This window comes from Diadema antillarum, unplaced genomic scaffold, assembly GCF_040938485.1.
Source record: "Diadema antillarum isolate AM-2024a unplaced genomic scaffold, OU_Dant_1.0 seq00000798_RagTag, whole genome shotgun sequence".
NCBI lineage: Eukaryota > Metazoa > Echinodermata > Echinoidea > Diadematoida > Diadematidae > Diadema > Diadema antillarum.
Window position 1 is genome coordinate 1,239,262 of NW_027271682.1, and position 16,779 is coordinate 1,256,040.

General features: G+C 37.9%; 1 long non-coding RNA gene across 1 annotated transcript; it reads right to left on the minus strand.

The window, feature by feature from the left end:
- Positions 1 to 417: 417 nt before the first annotated feature.
- Positions 418 to 2,420, minus strand: LOC139739411 (uncharacterized). The gene is made up of 3 exons (XR_011711513.1): positions 2,346 to 2,420; positions 941 to 1,015; positions 418 to 466 (listed from the first exon to the last, which is right to left on the minus strand). It is a non-coding gene; the product is annotated as an uncharacterized lncRNA (long non-coding RNA).
- Positions 2,421 to 16,779: the final 14,359 nt, after the last annotated feature.

Genomic DNA, 16,779 nt, shown 5'->3' on the forward strand with positions numbered 1-16,779 from the left:
ATATTATAATTGACCTTATTTGCCAGGTAAAGGTACTTTGTCAATCGGTTGCGAGGTGGAATCGTGTCAAGGAATGAATAGACATAATCAGAAAGTTCACAAGAAAGAATATCATAAATAGTGGTACAAACTAGAGAAAGTCTTTAGGGGAAAAACTCCCTGAGGGTCACCGAGGTCAGTGAGTGGCTAGAGGCCAAGAACTCTCATGAGAAATCGCGGTAATGGATGTAGGTGATTCCAAGAATGGCTACAATTATTGTCGTGATCAGTGTGATAATGCGATCCCTCGTAGAAATCGGCGTCGATTCATCGTGTGCGTGTCCTCCGTGCGTGTGCCCGCCACTGCCGGCTGCCCCTTTGGGTGTCTGCCCCTCGCTGCTGGCTGCCCCTTTGGATGTCTGCCCCTCGCTGCTGGTTGCCCCTTTCTGTGTCTGCCCCTCACTCCTTGCTGCCTTCCCTGGCTCTGCTGAAAGGTAATATGTGAGATATGAAAGAGGGCTGTCTCGCAATCATACCTTTATGCATGGTAATCTGAGAATTCATTTCACAATTTTCTTCCTTTTTTATTCCATAGTTCATCCCACACATTTTGTTCATACAATATGTTCCTTTCTACTACTTACTCTTGGATTAACGACATGACAAAGGATTAAAGAATAGCTGGAGAGAGACACAGACAGACAGACAGACAGACAGACAGCCAACGAGACAGACAGGTAGGTAAAGGGAGAAATACAATTGCACAAATTAAGAATGGATATACTCATAGATGAATTGATAGTGAGAGATATACAATTTGATAGTTAGATTGATAGAAAAATAATCATGCAGTTTGATGAGTAGATAGCCAGAGAGATAATTATAAATACATATATTATGATAGGTGGATAGATAGATAAAACTATATAATGTTACGGACATTGTTATGATAACAACTTACCCGTTTTGGGCCTGTTTTCTCCTTGTGTCTTATCTGCAACAGCAACAGGTTGTTCCGTCTCTGGCTTGGGCAAATCTAGGTATAAACATGACATAAAAAAGCCACGTCAACACATAAATTATCATTATAAATAATCTGCATTACCTATAACACAACCACTTTTCAAATGAAATTTAGCTCGGCTCCAACTTCAAGTTGATAGAGCTAGCAAACATGTCGACCCGGCAGCGATGTATTTTTAAAGCGGATTGCAATCAAAATATATGTGGAATGTTAAAGTTTAAACTGCTACTCAAAATGAGTTTAAATTATAATAACGATATCTATTATAGTATCACGTACGTCACATTGAACGATGTACCCAGCTCATGCTTTCAATAATATTGACCTGTAGGCCTATATATACATTGTTCCACACCTATCTCCCGTCTCTACTCAATAAACTTTATATCATCCATCGCTCGCAGAGGGAAGATGAGAGAGTTGGAACATAACAGAGATGGTTTTAATGGGGAGGGGTGATGTGGATACTGAAATATCGATCATGGTTTTGTTTGATATTACGTAATCGATAGAAGTTGTGAGGCATCAGGCATTCTGATGTGCACGTTGTTGCGACTGACATACTTGAGGCATTAAAGCAAAATAACTTCTTTATTCCAGAGAATGTTATCATGATCATCATTGACCAGTATACATCTGCAATGCGCCATTTCATCATCTTTCGTTAATTTCGCTCTGTTTATTCTCTTCAGTGTGCTATTCCAACGTGTCGCCGAGGAACTTGGCATCAGCGTGTCTCACTGTTTGAGCACTCAACTGGTGTTAAGAATATAATCCTCTCTTAAAGGGACTGTACAGTACTGGTTTAGGTAAGGATTCATGTTTTGAACGTTCCTAAGTGAGATAATGAAAAGCCTCTTATGAAATATGAAACAGCATGTAATTTTAAGAAGGATTCAACGTTTATTTGATGAAAATTGGTTTTCAAATAGCTGAGATATCCCAAAAAGTGCTAATAATAAAAGGCGACATGCCCCAACTTTATTAGTATCTCTTTGTTTCACCTTGTTTTTAGATATCTCAGCCATTTCAAAACCGATTTTCATCGAATAAACTTTTGATACCCCTTAGAACTGCATGCTCTTTCACATCTCATAGAGTGGTTTCTGAATATCTCATAAAATGTTAAAAGTTAAATTTTCACCTCGACCAGAACTGTACACACCCTTTAATGTGGTGTCAGCAATAGTCGATGAGGCGTTGAAAGGCGGCAATCATAATTATATAACACTTGTAGGTTTTCTATCACAGGATATCAAAGGGTGTGTTTGGGGGTTTTGTTTTTGTGTATTTTGTTTTGTTTGCCAAAGTTCTGATTGCGAAGTACCAAGGGAGCACTTACCTGGCAAGTCTGGTTGCTGCAATCGGTGTAGTCTGTCCTGCAGAGCTTGGTCCTCAGGATGCACAGCGGCGGCTGCCTGGATACCGTCCGTACAGTCTGTTGGATTATCCGTTGATGGCTCGGGAAACAATTCTGAGTAAGAGGTGAATCAATTAAACTAGCTTGTGTCTGTAACTTTGTTATAGATTATATTCATCATGTTATGTATAGAGTATAAGGACGAAAATTGAGCTAAGAGGGTCCTGAGATTATTATACCAACACAATCTTCATCAGATCCAAAATAATAAACATTGGCTTGGGACACAGGGCGATGGAAATAAAAAAGAGAGTGGTAAAGTAGGGAGCCAATCAGGTACGGAGGGGAAGGGGATTAAAACGTTGGAGAGAGCAAACAAAAGGAAAAGCAGGGTCAGTGATGAGTATAAATATGACGAGGACTTAAATTAAGTTTGATAACTATATCGGTTCAGATATTCCTGTTGTTGCCAATCTGTGGCATTTCTTTTTTCATCATTCGAATTAAAAAACATTGATGATAATCAAATTGCAGCTATCTTCGTCATATAATCTCTGGTTGCAAATTACGTATATACTTTATCCGCCACATTTCTTTCGTCCGTACTATATTTTCAATTTTCAAACTGTCAATTGAATAATCGCTATTGGTGTAAACCCTTCTATCAAGATAATCTGGCCTGTCTTCATGTCAAGGCGTATCCACTATGTGCACAAAAAATAAATCAAACAAAATAATCATACTGAAAAACAAACAGAGAGAAAGAGAGAAAAGCGTGGCACAGTTCTCCAATATAATGAGATGATAATAAATGTGAAAATCACGGGTAATGTATATGAGTATACAAGATATAACCGCCAATTGGCTTCCTCTATACGACTTACAGGCTTACCATTGCCTAACACCCTTGCAGCCTTGGTGTAACCGTTTTTTAAGAGAATTTCATGGAGCTTCAATGCGGCCTTTTCGCTGCTTCCGTTGGCGTCCACCCACTTGTGCAGGAGGTCGAGTGAAGCAGCACCTGGGTTCTGAACCGCGCTGTGGCGGACGATCACGACCTGGATAGCGGGGTTTTCGAAACCAAGGACGGCACCAAAGTCATGAAGTCCGGCCTGATGAGTACTGGCTAGGCCAATTTGTTCGGACATTCGAAGGAGTACCAGTGAAGTTAGCACCTCTCTATTCGGCATCTTTGTAGATTCGTACCCTATTAGACATCACATCAAGTACAGAAAGATTCTTTCAGTGAAAAGAGAAATCGAGGGTTTAACGATCCGGATGAAGACAAGTTATATATAGTTACAATAATGATATTGAGCCAATTATAGTTACAATATGACTAAGGCAAGTTATAGTTACAATATGACTCAACTGCATGTGACAACACATAGCGTAATGATAAGATAATGTCATAATCAACCTTTTCTGGCTGAAGACTCAACGAAAAATGCTTTCAATGAAGAGTATGCTTAAATATTTTTTATAGAATGCTAATTGCGATTTTGTCTTTTGTAATCAAACAAGAAAAAAAAAACTAAATTGTAGCTCTCGTTTTTGTGACAAACAAGAGCCACATACTGTCTTTAAATTGTCCGTGATATATATATATATATATATATTATATATATATTATATATATATAATATATCATATAAATACATATCATATATTCTACATACATATATATATCTTAAAAGTAGAAATCAGAATTGACCGATTAATCATCAGTTGGAGTCAATGGACTTCTTAACTCTTGCTTCCCTGACATTATTGTATGAAGCTATTCGCGGTGGAACATGTAGACAAGTAGGATTAAGTCACCAGGATGTGTGTGATGGCTGTCTCACACAAAACTAATTTGTCAAGAATGATATGACATTAAGTAGCCTTAATGCGCCAGTATATCATGCTCTAGACATCATTAGTATATCATGCGCCATGGCTGAGAGTAGTTCTTTGCGTTGCAGTGTGAGTTCGAACCGAGTCCAAAGTCTGCATACCTGAATTGTGGTACATGTACTAGGAAATAACGGTCGATAATAATAAGAGCTTTTCACCAGTTCGTGCTCACGGTTATTGACGTGTGATTTTTTACAGGCTTCGCTGTAATGTGTATCCGAGGCCAGAGTTTCGTAAGACATGTGGGGCCAGACTGCTACATGTGCTTCAAGTTCTTTAAGCCACTTTATTCTCTTCTCCGTTTTCCTGGGTTTCAATCATTTTAATAGCGCCGACCTATTATTAACAGCGTGTTTAAAACTCTGCGGACTCATGGCCAGTGGAACGGCCGCATTTCCGCAAACATACTCTCTGACTACTCTTGTATAATATCACGAAATAACCTACCATCCATCAACCGACAAACACACTCATTTCTTCAAACTTACCTCGAAGGTGGCAGACATAAGGACCCAAACGGAGTACATACGCATATACCTTGGGACAGGATACGACGCCGTTCACAGCAAAGCCACAACAATGACAACACCCACGTCGTTTCCCTACACAATCGGCTCAGTGAGTGTGCTCCGTGGCACCACGGGGAATTCAATTCGTCCCTCTCAGAGAAAATGCAGCCAGGTGAAACAACAATAAGCTGGCGACACGTAGCTCCTTTTGAGAGGCTCGCTATGATTCAAAACTACATGGCGTATAAATGACATAGTGTGTCTGGTAATTAATCACTTTTAATCACTTTAGCCAAGTAAGCAGGAAGATGCATGCAAAAACGAAGAGGTATGTATTGTGAATTGACCAGGGACAGAGCACATAAATAAAAGTGCATTATCTCCATGTGTTTTCACAAATATTATCATTAGGTTTTTGTAGCATCGGAATAGGCCAAGAGGACTATTCCCACCCAGTGTGTCTGTGGGGGCATCGTATATTTCACAGTCTAACCTCAAAGAAAATGGAGAGGGCAGACGTCCGCCAAGCAGCTAATTTCTACCCATTTTGCGATTTCTACCCTGCATCATCGTCCTGTGCTTGCTACCTGCAGGGAGGTGAGAGGAAAAGCCTCCCTGGTACCTGCATTATAAGATTCCCACTGTCTGTTATGTCCATACAGATATGGCAATATGCAAATTAGTGGGTTTTCCCCGCTGTGCGTTTCTCGCTTTGGAGTTTCCCCCATTGTTTGCTCGACCAGACGCCGACTGGGCTGTGTAAAGTTACCCCACTAATGTCTGTTGTGTACAATGCAAAAGGCAAATTAGTAGGGTTGCACACAGTCATGTTTCCCGCCACGGAGATGCTCCCGTTGTCTGCTGTGCAGTGCATGTAATGTACAGCAATATGCAAAATGGAACTCCCACTGTGCAATAAAAATCAATTAACGGTCATCATCATGGTCATATGTACGAAAGAAAGATGGCGATGCTAGGTAATAAAGCAATTTATTGTGTAGTTATATAGGTTTTTTTCCCAATTATAAAGATTTCTTTAAAAAAAAAGAAAAAAAATCCTGGATCCAGAAGATGAGTCAGATCACTAGTAAATTTAATGCTTCTTCTCCTTGTATAAATATGATTTTCCTTAAATTAGGATCCATATCCGTCCATAACTATTTGAGCTATTTCGCAAACAAAAATAAAAGAAGCAAACAAGCTGATGAAAAGACCATAACCTGGAAAAACATAACCTCCAGCACCTCCTTGGCGGAGGAAGACATAATGCAGGTATTAAGCGCGTTAATCATTACTGGCAGGGCCCTGGTTATAAATAATACATCACTATACATTATGTTATTACATGTATTTACAACAATCTTTTAATGTGCTTGATGTACAAGTATCATTACCATTATTAATTGGTATTTCACAACAACAATAACAACAAAATATATGCTTGATATGGTAAAGTGAATACAATTTACATTATAGGTAAAACAGAATTTGCATTAGGTAGAATAAAACCTGCATTATGGGTAATGCAGTGTGGCTGTCCAACATGCGTCTGGTGTGTGCAATATTATTACGACACCTGTCTGTTGACTTTCGCTTATTAGCCTCCCATTTCAAAACGTATATGTTATAACATACAGTGTACGTAGTTCGTAAATACTGCACCAACCAACTCCTAAAGGCTTTCAACAACTGAATTCACTCTCATCCAAACCAAAACTCTCAAAGTTTTCCCTTAATAAACCCGAAACTTATCCTTTAGCAAATAAATCAAACAGACAATAATAATCATCATTATGATCCTGACATACGGAGCAATCTTCCAGTCAAAGTTAGTACAGTTAGATCATGCACCACGATTACTTTAGACACAAACGCGCACGCACACACATTACGTCAATCAGTATTTACAATGTTTTGCTTTGTATTATTGAAATTGCTGTTATATGCGTTATTGTTGCCCTGCTTATTTAACTCCGTTTTGTTTGTCCTGCTTCTCAATCTCCCACTCTCTCTCACTCTCTTTCTCTCTCTTGGATCCTGCCCCATTCTGTATATTTTGTAAATAACATGCAAATTTCTGTATATATATATATATATATATATATATATATATATATATATATAATTCATAATGCATTCACTGATTTCATCTATTACAATGTTTGTTCAATTTTTTTTTCAATACCCACACTTCGGACGACATAAAAAAAATAAAAAAAATTGTCAGTGTCAAACATTGTCAAACATGTACTATATACAAACACACTATCCCAAACATACAGTTACATCATCAATTATACTATCAGTTTTATAACATACAGACACAATCACCACCAACTGACACACTTACACACCTTTACACACATCATTCAGTTCTTTTCAAATAGCTCGATACCTGTCACTCTAACCACTCCATTTAGTTTTCTCCCTTTTACTTTCACTTGCTTTTCTCTAATATTGTTTGTATTTTCACATCAACTCAGTGCTCATACATTTTGCTTTACCCGAGGCTGTCGCTGAATTCAAACAACTGCTTATGATGGCGGTCTCCTGTATTTTTTTTAGTTATCATTTCCAAGAGATTAATCACACAATCACAAGAAAATTATATTTATATTACTGTAAGGCATGCAATTATATCATTATTGGTTTCTATTTTATCAAATCGCTTAATCTTGAATGTATTGAATATTTTGTACCTTGTATTCAGTGTTAATTCTATTACGTACGTGTGTCATAGTGAAATGTATGATTGTAAGATGTAAGATGCAGATTACATTAAGCAATAAAACAAAATAGGAAGGATCAATACAGTATCCGGGTGATGTTCTGAGATGCCGTAAGTCTTTGTACAGGTATACTATAAGAATTAGGAGTAGACGGGTTACTGTGTTTCTGTTTGACTTTTATATGTTAATTCTGAAGCCGTCGAAAGTGATCTGTGAGTTCGTTGAAATTCATCAAAGGAGTAGTAAGGTATACCAAGACCATTATATCATGTAGATTCGGTGTGTACAGAAATATTTGTACAATGAGTCAGTGATGTTAGAGGAAAATTAGACAATCCATTAAAATTTCTAATTTCCATGTGCCGTCATGGCTAGATAAGAAGATTGCAGCAGGTGGCAATGTCATTACCATGGAAGAATTAAAAAAATATAATATATGAACAGAACTTTATATATTATTCCTTATTAAAGGAATCATTTATAATAGCACAATGACAAGCCGAGAAATGCGTAGGTCTGATTTCATAAACGCAACTGAATTTATTGAACTTCTTTTTATCAGTATCTCCACGTCTATTATCGTGACTCACGCATTGTTTTAGCCTTACCAGCCAGAAATGAGGGGGCATTGATTTAGGCAACACTTCGAAACTTCGAAGAGATTTTCCAAAATCGAAATACTTCAAAAGTCTCTCATGTTTTAGACTATATTTCACCGCATTCACTGACTGGAAACATAATTATTTGGAGGCAAAGTTCCCTTTGACCTCTTCCCCTATATAACGCTAGCCATGTCCTAAGATATTCAGCTGATAGTCTGAATTTATAAGGGATGTGTTGTATAGCTAGGAAGCGGTAAGCAAAAAAGCACAACTTTGATGGAGGGGAATCACGACATACACCTGTCACAGACGGCCATGGCACACTGCTTTATACAAGATCCAAAAAGGGACGACAGAAAATCACGCATATATACGACCAGGCTACCGATGAATGCCCCGGCCATGGCGGACGACTGGAACACAGAGCTAAATACTGCACTACTGCACTGGAACACAGGCCTGAATACTGCACTAGAGCAGTACTCTTGATTTGAAATAGGCTTTGCCTGTTTGTGTGTTGTTGTTTTCATTTTCAAACTGCTATAAGTAATACCCGACTAGTTGAATTTGACTCTACGTTAACATACTTGTAATCAGCATATCTTTAGTGTCATAACAACTGAAGAATGAATTATATTTCACCTTAACGAATCAATCGTCATTAAAAATGTGTTTACATATACAAATCTAGGTTATTAGGTCAACCTAGATTGCAAATACGTGGTATAAAAGGTAAAAATGACACTCACAAAAATTGTTCATGTTCTTTGTTAGTTTTTTCTCCCAAATGAAGTCATACAGAAATGATTCTTGTCAGCTATTCTATGTTATATTCCACATACTAAGAATCTTGCAATAGGATTGGTCAAGAGCTGATCATGTAATAAAGCGTAGCTTTGCCCATCACGTCACCTGAGAAGAAAAGTTCGTTACACTCTATGATGATAGTCATTTTGTTTCGCTGATCTCTTAGTCCACACAGTCCTAACGCGTGATATAACTTAAAATTTTGAGTACGCGCGAAATAAAAGTGCGTTGCACTGTGGTCTATCATTTGACCTGGGTCAAGTGATAGACCACAGTGCAACGCACTTTTATTTCGGTGCCGGCCACGCGCGGGGCGCCGAGCAAATTCGTTATTTTGTCATCTACGCGCATATGTCTAAAGTAGGCCTAAACTACGTAGCCTAAGTTCTGATGATACCTGAAGACAGCTAAAACGATTTCAGATGTGGAAGAAAATGGGAATATCTAGGACCCTAGATGTGGAATATAAAGCAAATAATCAACTTTTAGTTCCAGGCAATGAGACAAACTATCACTTCCTCGGCGATCTGAATGTGTACGCTATCTTTCCTCAGCTGCGCTTCGGAAAGATAGCTATACATCCAGATCGCCTCGGAAGTGATAGTTTGTCCCATCACCTTCACCAACGCTGATTATTTGCTTACTATCACAGTATTCCACAAAATACACCATAAATGCATACATGATAAATTACTAACACACACATGAATAAATAATTAAATAAATGAATAAATAAATGCATAAATTATTAAATAAATAGATAGATAAGTAAATGAATGATATATATATATATATATATATATATATATATATATATATATATATATTCATAGAGAGAGAGAGAGAGAGATAGAGAGAGAAAGAGAGAAGAGAGGGAGAGATCCTACGACTATTGACAGGCTTACAACATGTTAGCATACTGCTACTTCCCACAATACACGTGCTACATTGTTTATCAACCCCCAAACACAACTACCATCTACTCAACCTGGCTATTAAATTGAACTAACAAGGCATCGATACCTAGAACTTACATCTAACACTTGAGAATATGAACACCAAAACAGTATGCATTATGGTCCTAGTTACTTAAATTCTAAACGTGCAGTTATTTCTATTTCATCTTCATTTATCCATGATTCAGTTGAAATTCATATCATTAACAGAACTGAAAATTATTTTTTTTTCTTAGAAATAAGTTGGAACGTGTTGAAGGAAAAATAGCCATATAATCATGATAATAGTCATTTTGCTTATGAACAAATCGATTTGTCCTGAGTGGCGAGATGGCTCTTTTTTTCCTTTTTCTTCATTTTTGCCTTTGTTTTGATTTGCATCTATTTCGAAGATCCTTCTCTGATACTTTCTGTAGAAATTAACGAATCTAAGTGACTGTTGTCAATAACGGTAATGATGATGATGACGACGACGACGACGATGATGATGATGATGGGATCATTGAGTGTGCGCCCTGTGGATGTGTGCCCTGAATTACTGCTGGGTGTTTTCTCTTGCTCTTCTGAAAGAAATGTGAGATTTTATAAGAAAGGGTTATCAAACAATCGGATAATATTGTACATGATAAGTGCATGGATTTTTTTCAACAAGATCGTAATGTAGAGTCATAATAGAGCATTGGAAAAGATATGTACAGTCCTACTGTGACAATGCTGATCAGGATGATTTTCTTCATAATTCACTTCACATAATCTACACTCTATTAAAGGGATGCACATGTGCCACAGGAATTCTTTCGTTGAAAGTATTTAGAAGGGACAGATGACCATACACAAACAAAATAATGGGGTTGGGGATAGACAACGACAGATTTCTTGATTTAGATAACAAAGATGGATTTGTGAATATTTTGATCGACCTATAGACAGAGGTTGATAGATAAGCAGATGCATCTTCATGGGCGATTGAACTGATAAATATTATACCTTTTTATTTGTGTTTTTTCTCCCGCATCTGTGGGTTGGGCAGCATCATTCTTGTGTTGTTGGCACATCTATAAACATGAACATTTTATTTTATTTGATACACAGTATGTATATGGTATTGTATATAGATTAAGGTACTTACAGACAAAAATTGAAAGATAAACAAATAAGACCCCTGCTGGAAAGAACACAGCATCCCAGGGTGTGAAACACAGGTTGAACACATCGTGAACACTTTGTGAATCATGAATTCACAGTGTGAAACAGAACATTTCTATGTGAACTCTGTGAAAAACCACACCACAGTGTGAACTTATCTTCATACTGTTTAATTCGAGCGTTTTCACATAGTCGACCACGTGAACACATCGTGAACACATCGTGAACACACTGGGGGACACCGTGTTCCTTCCAGGAGGGACAGTATAAACTGATAAAATGTTGTTATTGTTGTATTTATTTCCGTATTCAGATTAAATATATACAGTCAACAAGAAAGATATATATACAATATGAGGCAACGGGATTGCCCGTTCAGGCATATTTGCACAATATGACTGTTCTTCCACATGGTCCCATATTTACAATACAAAATAATACACTGTGTACACAAAACATGAAATAAACATACTCAATGAAAGAATTTACAGGTACAATTAAGTCTACAATAGTCAGAGATAAGTAGAGAAGAGAGGAGCAAGAAAAAAAACACGAAAAAAAGAAGGAAGGCAAAAAAGAAAAAGAAAAATCGGATGCTATGCTGGAACACCATTGTGTATTTTTTTTTTTACCGGTACTCTATAATATAATCAGATAGCAGCATTTGAAAAGATCTTTAAGTTGGTGCATTGCACATTTTGACGGGTAATTGATTATATCTAAATGGATATTCCCCTGTAAAAAAGAAGAAAAAGAAGAGGAAGTAATTTTGCAATTATTAAAATTTAGCATATGTAGATTCCGATTCTGATTCGAACGACGTGAATTTTACAAATTTCTTCTAGAAATATTATCAGACATTTAATTCGGGGAAAAACGCAACATCTTATAAATCATTATACTATTATTTTTTAAAGCAGAATTCAAGAGACTCCCAGACCAAGATATCATGGATATGTTGAGTACATAACAAAAAAAAGAAGAAAAAGAAAAAAGATATGGATTTATTCTCACAACCATACGGCCCGCTATATTCTGTAATTTTTTAAGGCCTGACACGTTCCCGTAATCAAAATGCGACAGAATAACTGATTTGTATACCAAATAAAAACTTGATTCATTTACTACATGCCTTAATATACTGATTTTCTGACACATATTTTCTATGTGAATGTTCCATTTCAAATCAGGGTCGATATAGATTCCAAGATATTTCGTCGTTTTAACATTTCGACTTCGGGTATATGCCATTTTTACATATATGTGTAGTGTATGACACTTTGAAAGCATACTGGCGGTCTTTGAATACTAGTACTAGTAGTTGATTATATTTTTTCTGTGACATCCATTGATCAAAAAATTGCATTTCTTTGTTTAAAATGGACAGAGCTTTAACATCTTCCCGTTCTTTTTAAACCTCACCTGTGGGTTGACTAGGATCATTCTGCTGTGCTGTCTGCACATCTATAAACATAAAAGATAGAATACAAAAATGGATTTGCAGATAGATTGAGGGATTGGTACTAGTAAAGGGATGTCTATGGCTAAACAGATAAAGTAATACACTGATTTATCGTCATGGACAAAATGAAACGACAAATGATATACCTGCGAGTTGTTTTTTTTTTTTTAGTCTTGCATCTCACCTGTAGGTTGAACAGAATCATTCTGCTCTGTTGTTTGCACAGCTGCAAACGTAAAAGTACAATGATAACCAGATAACAGTTTAGTGTTAGAATCCTTTACCTTTGTGTTGTTCTATGGAATACCACGTTCCCGCAATCAAAATGTTGCAGAATAACGGATTTGTATATCAAATTCAAACTTGATTCTTTTTACAGCATGTTTTAACCTTCCCGAAAACCAATTAATCTACTGATTTTCTTACACATTTGACAAATATTCCATTTCAACTCAGCGTCAATATAAATTCAAAGACATTTTGTCGTTTCAACGTTTCGACTTCTGGTATATAATCTTTTCATCTAGTTTACTATACTTTGACAGCATAAATCTCGGACCAAAAAGCATACTGACAGTCTTTAAGTAGTTGACTAATAACTTGTTCTGTGACATACATTGATCAAAAACTTGCATTTCTTTGCTTAAAATAGCTCCAGAACTTCAACATCTTTATTGCTTATTAATAACTGTATCGTCCGCATAAAGATGAACACGACATGACTGAAAAATGCGAGGCACGTCATTAATCATGTTAATGAAAACACAGAATATAGCAGAAGGCCGTCACGGACAAATGAAACGACAAATGATAGACTCGCTTTTTTTTTCTTTCCATTCTTTTTAAACCTCACTTGTAGGTTGACTAGGATCATTTTGCTGTGTTGGTGGCACATCTAAAACATAAAAGATAGAATGCAAAGATGGATTTACAGATAGATTGAGGAATTGGTATACAGGTTACAGCTCGTTATTCCGAAGGTTCGTTATTCCGAAGGCTCTTTGATCCGAAGATTCGTTATTCCAAAGGTTCATTTTTCCGAATTTCATTTTCGGATTAACGAATCTTTGGAATAACGAACCTTCGGAATAACGCCACAAATGTTCGGATTAACGAACCCTTTTTCATTTTCGGATTAACGAACCTCTAGGTATAGGGAATTTGTGTGTTTCGGATTAACGACCCTTCGGAATAGCGAACCTTCGGAATAGCGAACCTTCGGAATAACGAACAGCACCCGGTATACAGAGCAGGGGCGGATCCGGGAATTAAGTAAAGAGGGGAGGGGGGGGGGGGGGGCTTTATAAGATTAAAAGAGGGCGCACGCACCCCTCTCCCAATTTTTTTTCTTTTGTTTTAACCAGAAATAAAGGGGGCGCGCCCAGTGCGCGCCCCCTGGATCCGCCACTGCAAAGATTGATGGCTAAACAGATAAACCAATATATTATAAACTGATGTATCGTCATAGACAAAATGAAACGGCATAATCATATACCTGCGTTTTCTCTACTTTCTTCTTGCACGTCACCTGTAGGTTGAACAGAATCATTCTGCTCTGTTGTTTGCACAGCCGTAAACGTAAAAGTATAATGACAATAGCTTAGTGTTAGAATCCTTTACCTTTGTGATATGTATGGAATATCACGTTCTCGTGATTTGTATATCAAATTCAGACTTGATTATAGTTTTACAGCACCGTCTTAACCATTTAAGAAAACCAATTAATCTACTTATTTTCTGACACATTTTGTATATTATAATGAATATTCAATTTCAACTCAGCGTCGATATAAATTCCAAGACATTTCGTCGTGTCAACATTTCGACTTTGGGTATATTTTATTTTTGCATGGAGTGTATTACACTTTGACAGCATAAATCTCGTACCAAAAAGCATACTGCCAGTCTTTGAATATAGTAAACTGTTGACTAATAATTCGTTCTGTGACATCCATTGATCCAAAACCTGCCTTTCTTTGTTAAAAAGGAAGGAGTTAATGGAGAACTAATTATCATTACCGGGTTGCCGTAATTTGTCCAGTCTGTCCTGCAGAGCCTGGTCCTCATGATGCGTAGAGGCGGTTGCCTGGTTACCGTCCGCACAATCCGTGGGTTTATCCGTTGGGGGATCGGGAAACAATGCTACGGATGAGATGAAGATCATTTCCACGCGAGATAGGGAATAGTTTTATAGGATCGATCATCTTTTGGTGATACAGTTGTAGCAGTTTTCTATGTGTTCATCCATGCAAAACCAATATGTACGCCAAAATCAGGGCCCATAGCTCAGTTGCAGTTACCTTCCTTACACTCAGATTACAGCCAACAGGCTTTGTCCTCCTGAGCTTGTCCTTCTAAAGTATGGCCTGACTTAGTAGGCATCACATACTATGTATAGTAAGCACTGAATAGGCAAATTACTATAAAAAGAATTACACCAATGTATAAGCATTTGTCCTTCAAAGGCTTGCCTTACTTGACAGGCATTACAAAAGTAATGAATAGGCCAAATATGGTGCGCCCCCTGTTTACTCCGCAACAACAACCTTTCTTGGAGACAGAAAGTGCATGGTGGTTAAGGTAATACGACAGAGGTCTTGAGGATGCTCCCAACGATTTTCATATAAAGTTCAGGGGGGCGTTTCATCAACGAGTTCGTCGGAGATTTCACCGACAAATTTGCTATCAGCCAATCAGACGCAAGGATTTACACTGACAACTGTTAAAAGCTAATGAAATCCTTGGTCTGATTGGCTGATAGCAAATTTGTCGGTGAAATCTCCGACGAACTCGTTGATGAAACGCCCCCCAGGTGTCCTTGGAGGCAAATTGTGGATAAGAACTTTACGTACTTTAGAGCCACAATCTCAACAAAGGACGTTTAGGTCATTAAAGATCAGCGTGCTGATGTGTGCACGTGTATGTGCGTGTGTGCGTGTGTGTGTGTTGTATGTCATAATTTGTATTAGAGATGTTATTTGGATCTTCAAAGACCGAATTGCTACCCAAATCACGATTGTTGATTCAGACAAGACATAAACATTATATCATACCTTTTTTGGCACTCTTGTAAACAATGACCCCTGTTTATTCAAACGTGAAGACATACTTCACAAAAATGATACCGCATGATTCAGGGTAAAACGCTCTTTCAAATCATGTGTGTGTGTGTGTGTGTGTGTGTGTGTGTGTGTTTGTGTATATATACATGTATATGTATATATATATAGAGAGAGAGACACTCAACAGAAAAAGAAATTAAACACTAATTCCAATACATATCTTTGATAGAAGATTTTGATAAAAACATCCTTGTGTCATATACCATATTAAAGGTTATTTACTTGGCTATCGACCTGGTAGGCCAATATGAAGGAAAATCTTACGCATGAGTGAACACATTTTGTTTTGTCCTCGAAAGCACCAAAGTATGAAAATGACAGAAATTGACATATGCAGTTTCAATTGCCCTTTGAATGAATAGCAAAAAAAAAAAGTTTTTGTTCCCTTGTATCTCTTTATATCCTCAAACAAAAACAAAGTGGAAACTAAAGGGGAATATAATAATGTCTGTCGACTAAAACTTCAAATGACATGGGCAGTAAGCCGCTAAGGTGATGAAATGGACAGAATTCAGGGGCGCCACCAGCTTTTTTTCAAGGGGGGTGCGTTTTGACACTAAATGTAACGAGAATTTTTAGACAAACATTTGGAATTCAGGAAGATCCTAATCCCCAGACTTTTAGGGTTTGGGGGGGGGGGGGGGGAAGGGCATCGGCGTAGCTAGGATTTCATTTTTTTTTTCTTTTTTTTTTTGGGGGGGGGAGGGGAGGGGGCTGTTAGTATGCGAGGGAGCGAAGCGACCGAGCCCGAGCGGACGGAGCCAGCAAGGGGGGGGGGGGGATGTGGGATGTTGTTCCCCCCCTCCCACGATGAGAACTTTTTTTCATTTTGATGTTGTAAATGGTACAATTTGATGCAGGTTTTTTTTGCGTGTTTTATCGACTTGAAACAGTCCCAGAAACAGTCCCTCTTGTTTAAGGTAGCTGTACATTTTGATGTAAATTGTTATTGAACAATGTGCCTATAAATGATATTTAAATAAACTTCTTGTAGCAATGCTTACACTGATGTCATGAACGCGACCGAGCCCGAGCAAGCGGAGCGAGCGAGGGGGGGGGGGGGGGGGGGGGGGTGGGGGGGGGGGAGGGTGTGGGAGGGGGTCGTCGCCCCTCCCACACCCTCCCTTCCCCCCCCCCCCCCCCCAGCACGGTGAGAACTAAAATTGCATTTTGATGTTGTAAAT